Here is a 17,252-nt window from a genome sequence, read left to right as displayed (position 1 = left end):
CTCCAGAGAAATCGAACAATAGACACACAGATAGATAATAAGGAATTGGCTCATGCCATTAAGGAGGCTGAGAAGTTCCATGCTCCACTGTCTGCAAGCTCTAGCCCCAGGAAAGCAGCTGGTGTGGGAATAATATGAGTCCAGAGATCTGAGAGCCAGGGAGCTGATGGTGTAAGTCCCAGTCTACGTGGAGCAAGTGTCCCAGCTCAGGGTGTCAGCACAGAGAGGACCAATTCTTCCCTGGCCTTTTCAGGCCCCTGTGGATTTGCATGAGGCCCATCCACACTGAGCTGCCCGTATACCCATTCAAATGCTAATCCCACCCAGAAACACCTTCACAGACACACCTCAAAGCAATGTTTAGTTAAATATCTGGGCACATTGTGGCCTGGTCAAGCTGACATATAAAATGTACCATCAGAGAGGTACCTGGGTGGCTCAGTGGGTTAAGCCTCTGCCTTTGGCTCGGGTCATGATCCCAGGGTCCTGGGATGGAGCCCCGCATCAGACTCTCTGCTCAGCGGGGAGCCTACTTCCCCTCCCCCCCCACCCCCGCCTGCCTCTCTGCCTACTTGTGATCTCTGTCAAATAAATAAATAAAATCTTAAAAAAAAAAAAAAGTACCATCAGAGAGAGCCCCATATGCCAAGTCAACAATCTAGTCCAAAGATCCCTTCGGGAGAGTCCCCGTTAGGCTCCGCACCCTGGCTGGCATGCTGCCCGGCGTGTGGTGGGCACTAGTGGAAGGTCTTTGAGGGTGAATAGGTGACTATTGATCCCAAGGTTGCTCTAACTCAGAGAGTCTGTCCTGTGGGTCTCCCCCAGCTTAGTTTCAAACACATTCCTGGGTAGGCTCCTACCTCCTGGGCTTACCACACTGTGTTCTCCCATTTCAGGTACACAGGTGGTTTCTTAGTACCCTGAACTCTTCGGCAGTGACCTCAGCCTCCCTACCTCAGCACCCACAGGTACAGTGCCCTGAGCCTCCCTGAGAGCAGCCCTCAGATGATCCCCACACACCCCTCCTAACTGTGCCCTCTGTGTCCCAAGGCATGGGCAGTGGGTCTCCCAGTCTGCTCAGGATAAGAAATCTTGTTATTACAGAAGTCCTTGATCCATTCTGTCCCTTCATGGTGTTTGTAGCTTTCTTTTTTTCTGAGCAGCAAGGAGCAAATAAGCACCTGGAGACCAGATGGTGTTCTTTTTCTTCATATATATTTATTCCAAAATAAAATACAATTTTAAACAAGTTAATTACAACTGATTCTGATTTAGCATGGCTTTACTTGATTTTTTAATGGCCCCAGATTAAAGAGGAGGCTTTTTCATTCAATAAATAGCATAAATAATATTTCATCTTCAGACTCTGCCTATCGCCCTTTGTTTCTGAAGAGTTTCCTGGAGACTCTGCAGAAACGTCAGCGTGTTGCCTGTCGTGGTTTGGTTACATGGCTGTTCACAGGAAAAAAACTGTGGGGAGAAAAGTTAGCGAAGACAGAGTGACTAGAACAGTGTGGACCAGGAACCACCCTGCTTAGAGTACTGAGGTGGGGTGGGGTATGCAGGTAACAGGGGCTTGAGACAGAGGGCAAATGCTTGGGAAGGTCCGGGGCTAGCATGTTGCATAGATAGTGCAGGTGGCTAACATTCTGCTACTGTTCCTGGGGTGTCACACACACACACACACACATTCCTATCAAATGGTCCTAAATCTCCTCATTAGAGGAAAACTCAGGATTATTTGAGTCTTTACGTTTTATTATTCTTTTTGGTTGTCCTTCCAAGGTCATGGCTAAGAGTGGGACTTTGAGGTCAGGTAGACCAGACTTCCAATCTCAACTCTGCCCCTTATTAAGTATCTAGCCTTAGGCAAATTGGTTAAGCTCACTGAGCATCTGTTTCTCTGTTTCCTCCTCTCATAAAGTGAGGGTGATAAATGATCATTGAAACAATTGTCATTGAAATGGTATTGTAATGAAACAGTAAATATTAAGCATTCAGAACTCCAGTGCTGTTGATGGTAAGTAGCTCAGTTAAATAGTTGAAGGAAGGGCTCTCAGCCTTCTGCGAACAGTTGTGGAGATGGTAATTCCCAATGAGTTCCCACTCACCTTTCCCTCCAGGCAGCACGGCATATGCTGAAGAAGAGAAGGTGCCCTAGTATAACTTAGCTAGCATCCTTTGAGACACAGCTCTGATCCTCCAGATTTCAGCTTCTTACTACAATCAGGACAGGTGCTTTCATCATTCAAGAGAAGTGAATGGCAACATGGGTGTGAGTATTTTTTAAAACTAGAGGGAATAATGGACTATCTGGGGCAGATCTCACTTTACTTTTGTCAGTCTGGGTAAATTTCTTAGAGTTCTCTTATTGACCTTGAGCTACCAATTCCAAGTTCATCATGCTTTTTCCTTTTTCATTTCGATAGAGTTGTCATTACCCTCACATAAACACAACTAAGCAGAGCATATCACAGATAAAAACAAAGTCACCTGGCACTTGTTTTTCTTTAGGTCTTGGACTGTTCTTTTTACTCGATTGAAAATCAGGGTGTATCTTGTTCCCACTATGGAGTTGGTCATCTGGGACAGACCTTCTTGGAAGCACGTTGTGGTGCAGTTGTCCTGGTAAATAAAAAGAATTTATTCAAATAAACCTTCTGAGGACTACTTTGAGAAGAATAACAAAGAGAATGCTTTCAGATGCTATTTTAGCTTAACCAATGTAACCTAAACTGGTATTATATTTAGACAGGTCTCTTCCCAGTCTAGGAAATGATCAGCATTTTCAAGACCATTTTTCCTCAGTGACCCTCCTTGGAGATTTCCAGTTGGCTCCATCCAAAGAGCACAAAGCCTATGGATGCTGGGAAACTAGTTCTAGTCTCCTTGGCCCCTGACGTTCCTCTGCTGTATGTCTTGTAATAGTAAGGTCCAAAGTAGAGAGAGAGGAAAAGCTTTCTCATACCAGTCTGATGGGATGTGCCAAATGAATAGAGCCGGTGTTTCATGCGAACCAAAATCATGGACCATAAACTGAGGGTCTGGCCTGGACTATAGATGCATGGTCCATTCTCAGAAGGTACCCCACACTCATCTCATCAAAGGGATGCCCTCTGATGGGCTGTGATATCTGACCCCAGCTAAGGTGAGAAGCTCAGATTCTCCCAGGGTTTGCTTCCTTCCTCACCTAAACCAGAAAGTTTCTGCCATATTTTCTCTTTGCCTACGTGGGGAATGAATGACCCGCCGGAACCCTTTTTTTCACTTTCCTTCTGCCTTAGAAACCCTAACCTCCCAGCATTCAAACTGCAACAGCCACCCTACATCAGCCAAAAAGACAGATAGAAAGGGAGGGATGGGGAGAGAAGGTATAGCACCTGGATAGTTCATGCAAGAGGAAAGAAAAAGAATTACTTTTACTTACTCATTTTGCAACTCTAGAGTTTTAGGGAATAAATCAGTAAGCAATATGATACAAGCTATATTCTGATATTCTCAGCTCTGGTGTGATTTATCTGTGCCACTAATCTAAAAAGACATACAAGATTCTTTTTAAAGGATTGAAGAGTGTTCAAACTTCTGAAAGGGCATAAAGCTGACTAGATACAAAGTGATGTAGACGGTATAGAATTTCAGGAGGCTGCTTTTAAAGGGAAACACTGAGCCATAACAATTACAATCGAGTAACATCTTCTTACTTAAAAGATCAAATAGAGCAATTCATTTTTACTTGAAACTTTTAAAGAATACAAGGTCAAGATTATGTTGTTTTACTATACTTACAGAAGGAATGGTCAGACACAAACAATCAGTCACCTGCAAAAGAAAAATTCCAGAGTGAGGATGCCTGATGCAAGCACGGAAGTAAGTTTGGAAAGTTCTTAAAAGAGCATTGACTCACATTGGCGCGGCTGCAGTTGCATTTTGAAGCTGGATGTTCCTAAAGTAAGTAGAAAAACAAGAACCCATAATGGGTGGTGAGTTTTTCATTCTTACGTTTCACCTAAATTTTCAATAGCTGCCTTTCCTGCCAGCACCCCACTCTGCTGTTTACCTGCAGTTTGTCAATGAGGTGTGTGACATCCATGATCCCCATGAAGGTCAGACAACTCTGGCTGGTCACGGAGCAGAGGAGCAGGGCAGAGGCAAGGACCACCACGGGCAGGAGCATCTTGACACGGAGGTGCAAGCTGGCTTGCAGATGCCTTGAGATGGAGTCGTATTTAAAGCTCCCCTGCAAACCTGGGAAAACCCTGACATCAAACTGATACCAGGTGCCCACTTTTTCTATGTAAGATTGGGTCACTTGACATTGAAAATATACATGTATACGTCGAACTGAGTCACTTGGCAAAGACTATGTGACATTGTGCTGGGAAATGTCATTCCCCAGAAAAGATGCTTTTCAAAAGTTTGGTACCAAGATGCTGAAGGAAAAGTTAAAGATCTTAAAACCATAATTTTTTTTTTTTAAGACAGATGCTCTAGTTGTGAGAGTTAGAATATTTTCCATGAACACCCAGGTCTGTATTTTCCCCTTTTTACTTTATTGGAAATGCTGATCCACTAGCCAGTCATGGGTGTTCTAATGAAGGGCCAGGAGGGGGCGGGAGAATGAGAAATCATGCCTGTGAGCTGCTCTGTCAGGGTTTTGCAAGCTCACGCTGGTGAACCCACTGCAACCTTAACCTTACTGTACTTTATCCTCAAATCATAACAGTGTTTTTCATGCCTAGGGCCAGATTCTCTACCTCATACAAACGCATCTTTGGGTGAATATTCCTTTAACTGGGTGTCTGAAGGAGGAACTCTTCAACAGTGTCTGTTAAAATTGGCCTGGAGGATTCCTTAGTGTCTTTAGGGAAATTATGTAACCCTGCACAGCATCCAGTCAACACTCAGTGCTTGAAATAGGATAACAGCTAGCATTTATTGAGCACTTACTACATACTGGACACCATTTTAAGCACTTGATGGGAATTAAGCCATGTATGACATATAGCCACAAAATAAGGTAGATACTAATTTGTCATCCCTATTTTTTATCTTTTATTTTTAAAAATATTTATTTATTTATTTTAGAGAGAAAAAGAGAGTAAGGGGAGGCCCAGAGGGAGAGAGAATCTCCAGCAGGCTCCCTGCTGAGTGCAGAGCCTGAGACGGGGCTCAATCTCACTGCCCCGAGATCATGACCTGAGCCCGTTTTTTATTTTTTAAGACCCTGTATCTTAGCTTCCTGCCCCTTTGATGAGGCTGTTTTTTCACTATGAGCCAGAAAGTTGTCTCACTGTTGCCCTAGGAGATAAGTACTATGATTACCCCCATTGTTTTATAGGTGGGAAAGCTGAGGAACAGAGACTTAAGTAATTTGCCCAAAGCCACACAGCTGGGAAGCAACAAATTTCGACTGAAGCCCGGAAGGCTGTCTCCCAGGTTCAGCTCAAGTTCTCCTGCTTCTCTGTGTGTTTTTGTCTGCCACTGGGATATATGCCCCATATGTGTCTAGTTCAGCCTTATATCCTCAGCCCCTGGGCAGGCACCTGTGGAAGTGTGGTCTGTCACTAAATGCTTGTTGAATCAAAACATTAATGAGAAAAGCAGTTTTTGAAATGGTAAGAAACATACACAAAAACTATGATTTTATAAGGTTTCAAAGATAGTTTCGGGGACAGGCATTTGGGGGTGTGTGGGCTTAACAAAATGTATCTTCCTCAGACTAGAGACTACAAAAGCGGGGATTCTTTTGCTTTGAGCCATACTAGCAAGTGGGACAAATCCATACGATTTTGTCACCAGCCCTGTACGAGTGTGTGGTAATATTGTTGTTCCTGTTCATGCCATCCCTTAGGAGTCGTGATGGACTATGGGGAAGGGAGGTCTCTTGGGAGAATCAGCTCCCAAGGGAAAAGGGAAGGGAAGAGAAAAATCGGCTTTTTGCTAACTTCCCCAAATCCTCCTGCAGCTCCACACTTGTCCTCTGCAGGCACTAAGAAGTTACAGAGGCCTACCAACCTATGGCAAACTCTTTGATTACAGAGTAATGATTTCTACAGAGTAGTGATCTCCTTTTCTTGCTGATAGAATCCTCACTAGTTCGGGGTGGCAATGCGCCCGGCCAAACACCCACTTTTTTAGTCCCTCTACTGCGCTGCTGCAAGGGGCCACATGACATGTTCTGATCAATGCAATGCCTCTAGAATTCACTAGCTTTTCTGGTTAACAGGAGGCAAACGTAGCTGAGACCTGCCCTCACCCCCCCCTTATTGCAATTCGAGTGTGGATATGATAACAAGAGCTTCCGAGGCCATCTTATAACTATGCAGGAATGGACAAGAGAATTGTAACAATAGCAACATGAACACTTTACAGAAGTAGAAATAATCATTTAAAAAACAGAGAAAAATAAAAGCATAAGAGCAACAATAGAAGGTAACAATGAGAATACAATAGTGCTAATAAATTCCAGCTAGAAATCACTGCCTACAGAAGACCCTGCCTCTTGAAGCTTAGTAAAAATGGAAATCTCTTCTAAAAAGGGAAATCGGCACGTGCCAGAGAAATGTCAAAGATATGCCAGCATCAGATCAAATGTTTCTTTTTCTAACATTATTGGAAGACGTAAAAGAGACTTGAAAAGGTAATCACCTTCCCATTGTGTAGATCAGTACTATTTAATTCCATGCGTGTAAGGCGTGGAAATCGTTTCTCATCGCCTCAAATGTGCCTCCCACACTGAGGAAAACACCATACTGCCCCTCTTACTTGATAGATGGAGGCTAGATCCAGAAAGAAAAGTGGGCTTGTCCAGTTACCAGCGGGGTAATAGGAGAGTGTAGTGGTTAACACCCGTGACCTTACAATCAGACTGCCTGGGTTCCAATGTTACTTCTATCACTTGCTGGCCATATGGATATGGGCGAGTTGCTTGGCCTCTCATCCTTCTAGTTCCTGACTGTAAAACAAGGATGTGAATGTGGAGGATGGGAAGGGAGATGGGAGTGCAGTTTTCATGTAAGGCCTACCTCAGAAGAGTCTTGTAAAGATTGAAAGAAATGTTTCATCAGTAGACATCATCTGTGATCTTCCCCTCCTGGGAAATGTTGAGCTAGGAGTTGGTGGCCTGATGGGCTCTCTTCCCATTCCCCTTCCTGTTATTCAGTTCAGGGCTCTGTACAGAAGGGAGGGCAGGGGGAGCTCTGGAGTCATGGGCTGCCATCTTCTCTGAAGTGCTGGATACCTGTCATCTTCTGCAGTGGGCTGTAGAGTGAGCTTCCTGGCCCCATGAGCCAAAGGTCTTCTCTTGGTGTAGCCTGGTACCTACCATCAGAGTTATCTCAAGTAGGTCCTGGTTTATGTGAAGAGCCCTACATATTTAAGTCAGGAGAAAAGAGGATGAACTAACATTCCTTTCTCTCTGGGTCAAATACTGGCCTGATAAACTGGCCTTGGGTCAACTACCCTTGTATCTACCCCCAAGTACTGTTGCAGGGAAATGTCATCATTGGACACCGGTGCTCCTTGGGCTGGTTACCTAGCCTTTCCACATATCCATGTACCACCAACACTCACCCACACCGGAATCTGGGGCAGATTATTCAGCCCCCCTCATAGAAGGATAGGGGTATCAATTTGGGATGCTTCCTCAAGAGGGAACAACATTTCCACTTGGAAATGTGATCTGGACTGGTCCAGACTATGCTCATATTCTGCTCTTCCCCTTAGCTCCCACCTGATAGTCACCATTGGTTGCTTTCTATTTCCAGCCTCCAGGCCTTTGTTCTTGCTAAGCTCTGCCTGGAATATTCTTCCTCAGCTCTTCCATGTATGGCTTATTCTCATCCTTCAGGCTTCAGCTCAAATGCCACTTCCTCCATGTGGCCCTCCATGACCACAGCAGTCTTTGCAATCTGCACAATTCTGTCTTGTATCTATTCCTCTAAGTGGGATTGAGTTCCTTGAGAAGGATATGATGTTGGACTCTGGTACATTACTGTATACCCAGCGTGTGGTCTATACTAAGTGCTCAGGAATTGCTGGTTAAGTGAATGACTAATGAATAACTTTAATTTTGTAAAACTCTATTTAATGTATATTATTTATGAAATGACCAAGACATGTTCCCAGTGGATCATTAACAAAGAACAGATATAACATTCATGAAATTTTGAGCAAGGGAAGCATTTGAAGAGTAAGCAATTAACAAAATACAGCCTCCTGCAGGGCAGTCCCTTCAGAACTTTGGAGAGCTTTTCAATTTCTTCTCCCTTCCAGTTCTCATAGTCACTATATGAAGAAGGCATGTCAGGTGTGGGAACTCTGACTCCGTAGAGGAAGAAACGGGGGTGGGGGAGAGAAAGAAAGTTAGGTGACTATTCTTTATAGTTCTTTTCTAACCTCCCAGCCACTCAGTTATAAAAATGAAAAGAATTAAGAATATTTAAATAGCAACTCTGCAGTTCAAAACACATTACAACAGCAGATGTTTATCTAGCGAAGTCTACAGCTTTTGAGGTTTAGCTTTTAGGATTTATTGTGATACCAGAATGTTAGTAAGCAAATGATCTCCTACAGAGGAAATACACCAAGCTCAGAAATTAATTACTCACCTATTTTAAATATCAAGAAGATTGGAGAGTGGGATGCTTACCAAGATGTAGTGTAGATAACGTATTTTACAATAAATGAGAAAAGACGATACTCAACCATTTATTTTGTTTCAAAGATAAAGTTTGACATTTTTGTGATTAAACACCCATGTGTCATGGATTATTGCTCTAGGAATAAAACAACATGGTTATTTGTTCTAGGAAGCCCCAGCATGAAATGACACACACAAAAAGACATAGAATTTCTAAGTAAAACCTTTTCTGCCTTTTCTTTTAAATAGCCAAGAGATAGCTAGTTATGAGAATCTTCAAGCACTAATTTCTTAATCAAATAGTTACTTCTAAGTCATTATTTCCCAAACAACTGTGAGGGGCAAACCCCACTGGATGCTGTTATCCCTGAAAGGGATTCTCCCCCAGGGAGGGTAATTTCTAGGTGGTGCTCTAGACCTCTCCCCTCACATTCCTCCAAAGCACATTCTGGGTCCCATGGACTCGGGGCCCACTGCTCTGAGTTTAGTTTCCAAGCAATTTCCAGAGCTCCAAGATCTTGGCTCCATTCCTCTCTTTTTGTCTTCTGCTCCTTCTTACCATCAGTGAATAATAATCTAGGCCATCCTTGTAAATGCACTCTTTACATTTTCCCATTGACACAGCCCATTATTAGCAGAAACCTGCCCCTGTGTTTCTTAGAGAATGTGGGACCCACCTTTCCCTTGCAGCAGACAATTTCTTGGTGTATATCTAATTAAAAAGGGATGAGAACTCCTGTTTTGGGTCACATTGAGGAAGGCACTAGAATTTGCTGACCCCTTACTATGTGCAAGGTAATATATGAAACACTTTATATATATTATGTCCCTTGGCCTTCTGCACAGTCTTTATTAGCCCCACTTCATAGATGCTGAAGCTCAGAGAGGCTAAGAGGGTTGCCTTGAACACACAGCTAGTGACTTGAAACTGGGTTTTTCTGATCCCAAAGCCTGTGATCTCATCTGCTATGCCATTTACCAACCTCTGTTTCTGCTGACCCAACTATATAGATTATATTTCAAGTCCACTGAATGCAATCAATATATCAAAGTATGGCTTTGGGCCTGAAGGTAGACTGTAGATACAGCTGTATTGGTTGGAGCATCTCAGCTCCCATATGCACAAGACCAGTGAGTTAATCCAGAAACATTATGCTCACAGTAGTGGAGGAATATAAAAGGAGTAAGACCAATGCTCAGTTTCATCTCGAGCCTCTGTTTACATCATTTCTGCCAACATCCCAATGCCAAAGCAAGCCATGGAGCCGATCGGTGAGCAAAGCAGGTCACCTTGCCCATGGTGAGCACCCACTGAACAATTACATGGCAGAGAATTTGGCTATGGGGAGGACTGAGGAATTATGGCCAAATGATGCAATCTAACACAATGGATTTCTTAATGCTTATATCTTTATCTTATGTACCCACCAACTACTGAACCCTCTTATTAGTTTGAATGAATTTCAGTTGATTCTCTTTGCTTTTTTTTTTTAGGTGGATGTTTTCATTGAAAACAATGATCCTCTTTAAACTTTTTTTGGTAAACATCCAGATAGTAAATATTTTGAACTTTGTAGACTATGTGGCCTCTGTTTGCAGAGAACACTTTGGTTGTAACAGGAAAGTAGCTATAGACGTAATGTAAATCAGTGTGTATGGTTTTGTCCCAATAAAACTTTATTTAAAAGAAAAATAGGCAAAAAACAAACCAAAACCAAACCAAACCAAAACAAAACAAAACAGGCAGCCAGCCCAAGTTTGCTGATCCCTGATGCTGTAATCAATTCCTTTAGAATACTGTCTTATTTCCTTTTTTTCCCCTCCTCCCTTTCTTCCATCGATTCTTCCTTCCTTCCTTTTTCTTTCTTTGTAACAAGCATTGCTGACATTTTCTTCATTTTACTGGGAACGCTTTCAATATTTTTCATTTAAGTATCATATTTGCTATTGATTTCATATTAGGGAATAGTTTTGCATTTCTAGTTGCTATTGATTTCATATTAGGGAATAGTTTTGCATTTCTAGTTTTGTATATTAGAAATGATAGCTGAATTTTATCAAATATCTTTTCAGTTCCTGTCAGGATCATGAATTTTATCTTTTCGGTAATTCATGTGATGAATTATTTTAATAGATTATCAAATGTTGACCCATCCTTACATTCCTGGAATAAATTCTATTTGGTCATACTCTATCACCATTTAAAAAAAAAAAGGCTGCGTTCAATTTGCTGTTCCTTTCTTTTGGATTTTCATCTTCAATGCTCACTGGGAGGTCTTTTTAGACCCAGTCATTCAACCAAACTTAGGGTCAACTAAGCATTCAGACTCAAGACCATCCTAGGTTACACTCCATATGTGTCTCCTGGGAAGGGTAGATAGAGCACAGTTTGCCAGGATGACAGCATTAGGTGTTCCTCTCAGTGGGAGTGATCCGTACAGTCATCCAGGAGCTATTCATTTACATCTCTAGATGAGATGGCTCAGGTGTGACACAAACTCCCATTTGGAGGGGATAGGCATGATCCTGGCTTAAAAGCCTTGTGCCCCAATGGTTGTCAGTATCTCTTGGGAGAGTTCCATAGTTGTAGCTTCTAAGGCCCCTGAACTCAGGAGCCCGAGGCTGTGGTGTCCCCATGAGGAATTTATAGTTCCTTTAGACTCCTCCCAATCTAGATACATTTTGCCAATCAGGCCTAGTTGATGTTTTACCTTCATTTGGTTTTCAGGGGAACAAAGCTAAAAAATTTAATGGTAAGGCCAAATTCTCTTCTAGAAGTGTCTGGTTAACACATTACCTACATCATCTACATTTGTAAGTGAGTTCATTCTTAGTTATCCCTTTTTCGAGGGTCTTGGCCAGGGTTACTCTATCCTTCTAATGTGAATTAGGAGTTTTCCATCTTTTTCTGCACTTCGGAAGAGCATAAATAGTATGAGAATATTTTTTTGTTCCTTTACTCCTCTGTGAAGAGCAAGGGGTTTTTCTTGCTCATCTCCACAAACCCAGTGACAGAGCAGAGCTTGGGGCACAGCAATTAGAACAGCACCTGGAATATTTCCTGGCCTTTCTGTGGTACCCAGAAAGGGGTCCATATGGCATTGTTCTGGGTACCCATGGTAACTTAAAGGGAAACTTTCACAATGTCCAAAATTCTTGATGTCCTGCAGATGAAGGAGGAAGATGTCCTTAAATTCCTTGCAGCAGGAACCCACTTAGGTGGCACCAACCTTGACTTCCAAATGGAATAGTATATTTGCAAAAGGAAGTGATGGCATCTATGTCATAAATCTGAAAAGAACCAGGGAGAAGTTTCTGCTGGCAGCTTGTGCCATGGTTGCCACTGAAAACCTGACTGATGTCAGTGTCCTAGCACCTCCAGGAATGCTGACTGGCGGGCTGTCCTGAAGTTTGTTGCTGCCCCTGGAGCCACTCCTGCTGCTGGCCACTTTGCTTCCAGAACCTTCCCTCACCAGACCCAGGAGCCATGACTTCTGCTGCTTACTGGCCCCACGGCTGACCACCAGCCCCTCACGGAGGCCTCTTAGTTAATCTGCCTATCATCGCTCTGTGTAACACAGAATGTCCTCTGCGTTTTGCCGACACTGCCATTCCCTGCAGTAACAGGGGAGCTCTCTCTCAGTCTGAGGGGAAGGATGATAGCCCCGGGAAGTTCTGCGCATGTGCAGCACCATTTCCCATGAGCAGTGGCCAGAGGCCATGCCTAACCTCTAGTTCTGGGAGATTGTTGAGAGGGAAGAGCTTGCGGCTGCTGAAAGGGGTTGATTGGGAGGAACTCCAGGGTGCCTGGACTGCTCCAGCTACCAAATTTACTGGTACTCACCCCGATGTGGCAGACTTGTCTGAGGAAGTGGGCGCCCTCATGCTTATTCAGCCCATCCCAGCAGAAGACTGCAGCCCTCCACCGCTACTGAGGACTGGACCGCAGCTAATGGGTAGGAACAATCACCTAATGGTCTTAAGCTGTTTTTCCAGACTCTTTTTTTTTTTTAATTTTATTTATGTATTTATTTGAGAGAGAACGAAAGCGAGCGAGCGCGCGTCCGAGAGCACACACACACACATGCACGTGCTAGTGTGCACGTGAGTGTGGAGGGAGGGGCAGAGGGAAAGGGAGAGAGAGAATCCTAAACGGGCTCCAAGCTCAGGGCAGTGCCCTGCGCAGGGCTCAATTTCACCACCCTGAGAACATGCCTTGAACAGAAACCAAGAGTCACACGAACAACCAGTTTAGCCACCCAGGCATCCCTGTTTTTCCAGACTCTTAAGCAGAAAATGGAAATAAGCTTGATGGAAAATAATGTTTCTTAAATTTTTTTTTTTTTTTTTTTGCTAAATGAATTAAGTTTTGATAAACCTGTCTGGAAAACCTGGATCTGATGGCCTTTGGGCATTAGTTTTTTGGAATTTTCTGGTTTTTCTCTTTTTAGTGCTCTTTTAGGTTTTCTACTTCTTAATTTTTTATGTGCATTTTCCTAGACAATGATCCCAGATTTATGCTAACAAAGTGGTGAGATTGTGCATTTTACCCATGTTTTCTCTTGGGAAAAAACCTTGTAAGAAATTTATATGTTTGATTCTTTTCAGATATTCAGGTTATGCTTTTATTTATCAATTCTGTGCATGATTTTTCTTAGCTTTCCAAATTAGCATTTTACATACTTGCATTCCTCCTTACTGGATTTGGATTTATTTTGTTGTTCCTCTTCTAGCTCCTTGAGTCGTATGTTTGCTTCATTTTTTAAACAAACAGTAACTTCACTTACTGAGTACACTGTATGGCAAGCAGAGTGCTACACGTTTTATTTGCATTATCCCACTTAATCCTCATAACACCGCATAAGGCTTCATAAGAAGTCTTTATAGCTTAGTGGTGATGAGTGCAAATTTGGGCTAGATGGTTACTGCCACTTGTAACTCTGTGACCTTGTGCAAGTGACTTCTCTGTGCTTGTTTCTACAGCTATACAATGGATTAATCATATCATCTACATTATAGGGCTCTTGTGGAGGATAAATTAGCACTTAAAACCCCCCAGAACAGTGTCTGGCATGTAAGTAGCACCATGGAAGTAACTGATATTATTTAAAGACAAGGCATTGAAGATTTAAAAAATTAAGTAACTTTCCCAGGATTACACAGCTCTTAGCAGATTATGACCCACCTTCTTGGGAGCACTGCCTGGGCAGCATCCTGTGGTTTTTGGTGTTGGGTTGGCTCCATTGCATTAATTTCTTAAGAATCTGTAATTTCAATTTTTAATTACATCTTTGATGAAATTCCTATTTCTTTTTCCTCTGTAGGAAACCTTTATGGAAACCTTTCCCTTTCTGCCTGCATGATCTACATCCTCATGCAGACTCAGAAATTTTACCAGAATTTGAATAGTTGTGGCTATTATGCTTTTTTTTAACTCTTTTTTTTTAAAGATTTTATTTATTTATTTGACAGAGAGAGATCACAAGTAGGCAGAGAGGCAGGCAGAGAGAGAGGAGGAAGCAGGCTTCCTGCTGAGCAGAGAGCCTGATGTGGGGCTCGATCCCAGGACCCTGGGATCATGACCTGAGCCGAAGGCAGAGGCTTTAACCCACTGAGCCACCGAGGCGCCCCTATTATGCTTTTTATTCCTGACAGCACGTAGCCCATTTGATCTTAAGATCATAGTCTTTCTCCAGTAAAAGTCTTTCTTTTAGTTCACTAATCTCCAGTTCTCTTTTTTCTCCTTCTGTAATTCCTATTACACAGATTGAAATCTCATAGGCTTATTTCTCATGCCTTTGTTTTTTCCCTTAGGTTTCTTACCATTGTCTTTACTTCTGATTTTTAAGGGCACTTCTGGATTGGGTCTTTTAATTGCCAATTCATTTATCTGCAAACCCAGTCTGTTACTTAAAAGCCTCTATTGAGGGTGGGTTTTTTCCCCCCATTAACGAAAGTTTTAATATTTTTTAAATTTTAATATGCATCCCAAAAAATAAGTAACAAGCTCATGTAGCCTACTTTGTACCATTTTTTATAAAAATGAGGAAGGTGATACATACAAATCACAAAGACATGTAAAATGGTCTTACATTTTCCACTAAGATTAATTAAAATTCCCACTGAAACTTTCACTTCCACTGAAGTTTTTCTACCCTGGATTCAGCCATCCAGCTCCTCTTCCTCCAAAATCTGACACCCACTTCCAGAACCCAAAAGCAGCCTACTCTGTCCCACATTTTACCAGTGTCTTTCTGTCTTCTTTTTTGATCTTTAATAAAGTTTTTCTTTTAGAACACATTTACAAGACAATCATGAATGTAGTACAGAAAGTTCTCATATATCTCACATCTAGTTTCTTCTATGGTTAACAGCTTACATTTGTTACATAAATACCACATATTTATTACAATTAATGCACTGATATTGACATGTTATTTCTAACTAAAGTTCATACCTTATTCAGATTTCCTTCGTTTTTACTTAGTGTCCTTTTCTGTTCCAGCATCCCATCCAGAACACATTACATTTGGTCATTTTGTCTCGTTAGGCTCCTCCAAGGTACGACAGTTTCTCAAGACTTTATTTCTGATGACCTTGACAGTTTTGAGGAGTGCTGGTTCGGTTAGGTATTATAGAATGTCCCTCTGTTGGGATTTGCTTGCCGTTTCTCTCATGATTAAACTGAGGTTAGGGAGGAAGACCACAGAAATGAAGATTTATTTTCATCACATCATTTAAGAATACAAACACTAACATGACTTATCCCTGTTGATATTGGCCTTGATTGTCTGGCAGAGATGGTGTTTGTCAGATTTCTCCATGGTAGATTTCTCTTTCCCCCTCTTTCCATGCTGTAGTCTTTGAAAGTAGACTTAGAAAGTCACCATAGACAGCCCACACATAAAGAGTGGGGAGTTAGGTTTCACTTCCTTGTGGGCTGAGTATCTACATAAATTGTTTGGGATTATTCTGCATGGCACCTTTGTCTTCCCATTTATTTATTTGTTCAATTATTTATATCAGTGTGGACTCATGGGTATTTATTTTATATTTCAGGTTGCAATCCATTACTGCTTTATTTATTTTGTGGCTCATATTGTTGCAGCTTTGACCATTGGGAGCCGTTTCTTTTGTCTCCTGTGTCCCTTTTGACCCTGTGATTGTTGCTTTTCTGTTTTTGTTTTGTGAGTACATTATTTTCTGGCACTACAAGGTGTTCCCGGTTCATGTTTATTTTCTGGGGCAGTCCTGGAGGCAGGCAGCTGTTTCTCCAAAGAATGCCGATTCCTTTTACTGGAGAATGGCATTAGAAAGCAAGATGGAAGCTAGCTGTGCTTACTGCTGCTGGGATTCCATTTTTCTTTTCAGTTTTGCAGTTATAATTTTTATCTTCAAGAATTGTTATGCTTCTTTGCCGTAATAGCCTGTTCTCATTTTATCAATGCAATGGAAGAATAAGAATTATTAAAAAATAAATAAATACAGAGGAAACAGGGGAGAGAGAAGAAGCTCTCCCCTCCCCGCTCAGGGTTATTCACTTTGAATGTTCTGTTTAAAAGGCTGAGTGTTTTTATATATCCGGTAATTTTTTGCTCTGTGATACATAGGAATAGTTGTTCAGAAAGATAATCTGAACTGAGATGGGTCCCAACAGAATCTGTGTAAGACAGTGCAATTTCTTTCTGTCCTTAATAAAAATAGAAGACAAATTTAGATGTATGCTTTTTCTTTAGCAGCTGAGAGGTTGAGTGGTGGTTCAGAACAGGGATAGTACGGACAGCTACTGGGGTGGAATTTCACCTTATCTCAAGAGCCAGGTCTCCTTCTTGTCTTGGAGGTTGGACATCAGCCAGCACGGAGCCACTCTCTGCTCTCCATCTCAGAGGAGACAGGGCTCTGTGCAACAGCACTGTAGGATCATATTGGGATCCACTTCCTTTGCACCCCCTCAGACTGGTTAACTATTGAGTTGGCCCTAAATGCAAGCTATTGGCTTGTCTCCGTTTCTACTTCTCTATCCTGCTCCCTTCGATGGAATTATTCAAAATGACTCTCTTTTCAGTTCTTGACTCAGCCTTTCTCCCCAAAGTCATGGCAAGCTCTGTTCCCCCTCCATGACTAGTGACAGGTTCTAGAAACCCAGCCCAAGTTAGAGGCCAGGCTTCTCACCGCCTATCCACAAACCTACTGTGTTACGTAGACCTCCACTGTCATTCAGCTGGTGAGAGACAGAGTCAGGACTCAACCCATTCTCTTTGCATTATCATTCTGCTCAGAGGCTGACCATTTAAGTAACTAGTTCATTCAAACTCTGCACTCGAACACTGTATTCATGGTTTATTATTTCCATAGTTTAGATTATCCAGTTTGATTAAATAGATAAAGTGAAACAGAGAAAATGAATAAAATTCCTACTATGATCACAGTCACAAGTGAAAGTGAAGGTCAGGGTAGGGATGGTGGGCACCAGAAATTCAGAACAATGGTAGGTAGATGCAGAAGGACATGAGTGTCATGCCCACCCCCACGCTTTATTTCAAAGCTCCTTTTGGTGGAAAAGGAGGCTTTACCTCTTGTTATACTTCTGTCTCCAGAGCACCTGGGACAC

At 42.2% G+C, this 17,252-nt stretch overlaps 1 pseudogene across 1 annotated transcript; it reads left to right on the top strand.

The window, feature by feature from the left end:
* The first annotated feature begins 11,784 nt into the window (after window positions 1-11,784).
* On the top strand, window positions 11,785-12,930 carry LOC308343332 (small ribosomal subunit protein uS2-like; annotated as a pseudogene). Its single transcript has 2 exons — window positions 11,785-12,597; window positions 12,923-12,930. The product of its transcript is annotated as a small ribosomal subunit protein uS2-like (transcript).
* The last annotated feature ends 4,322 nt before the right edge of the window (window positions 12,931-17,252 follow it).

This window comes from Martes martes (genome assembly GCF_963455335.1).
Source record: "Martes martes genome assembly, chromosome: 5".
Lineage (NCBI taxonomy): Eukaryota > Metazoa > Chordata > Mammalia > Carnivora > Mustelidae > Martes > Martes martes.
The sequence above is the reverse complement of the archived record's forward strand: the minus strand, read 5'-3'. Positions and strand labels throughout refer to the sequence as shown.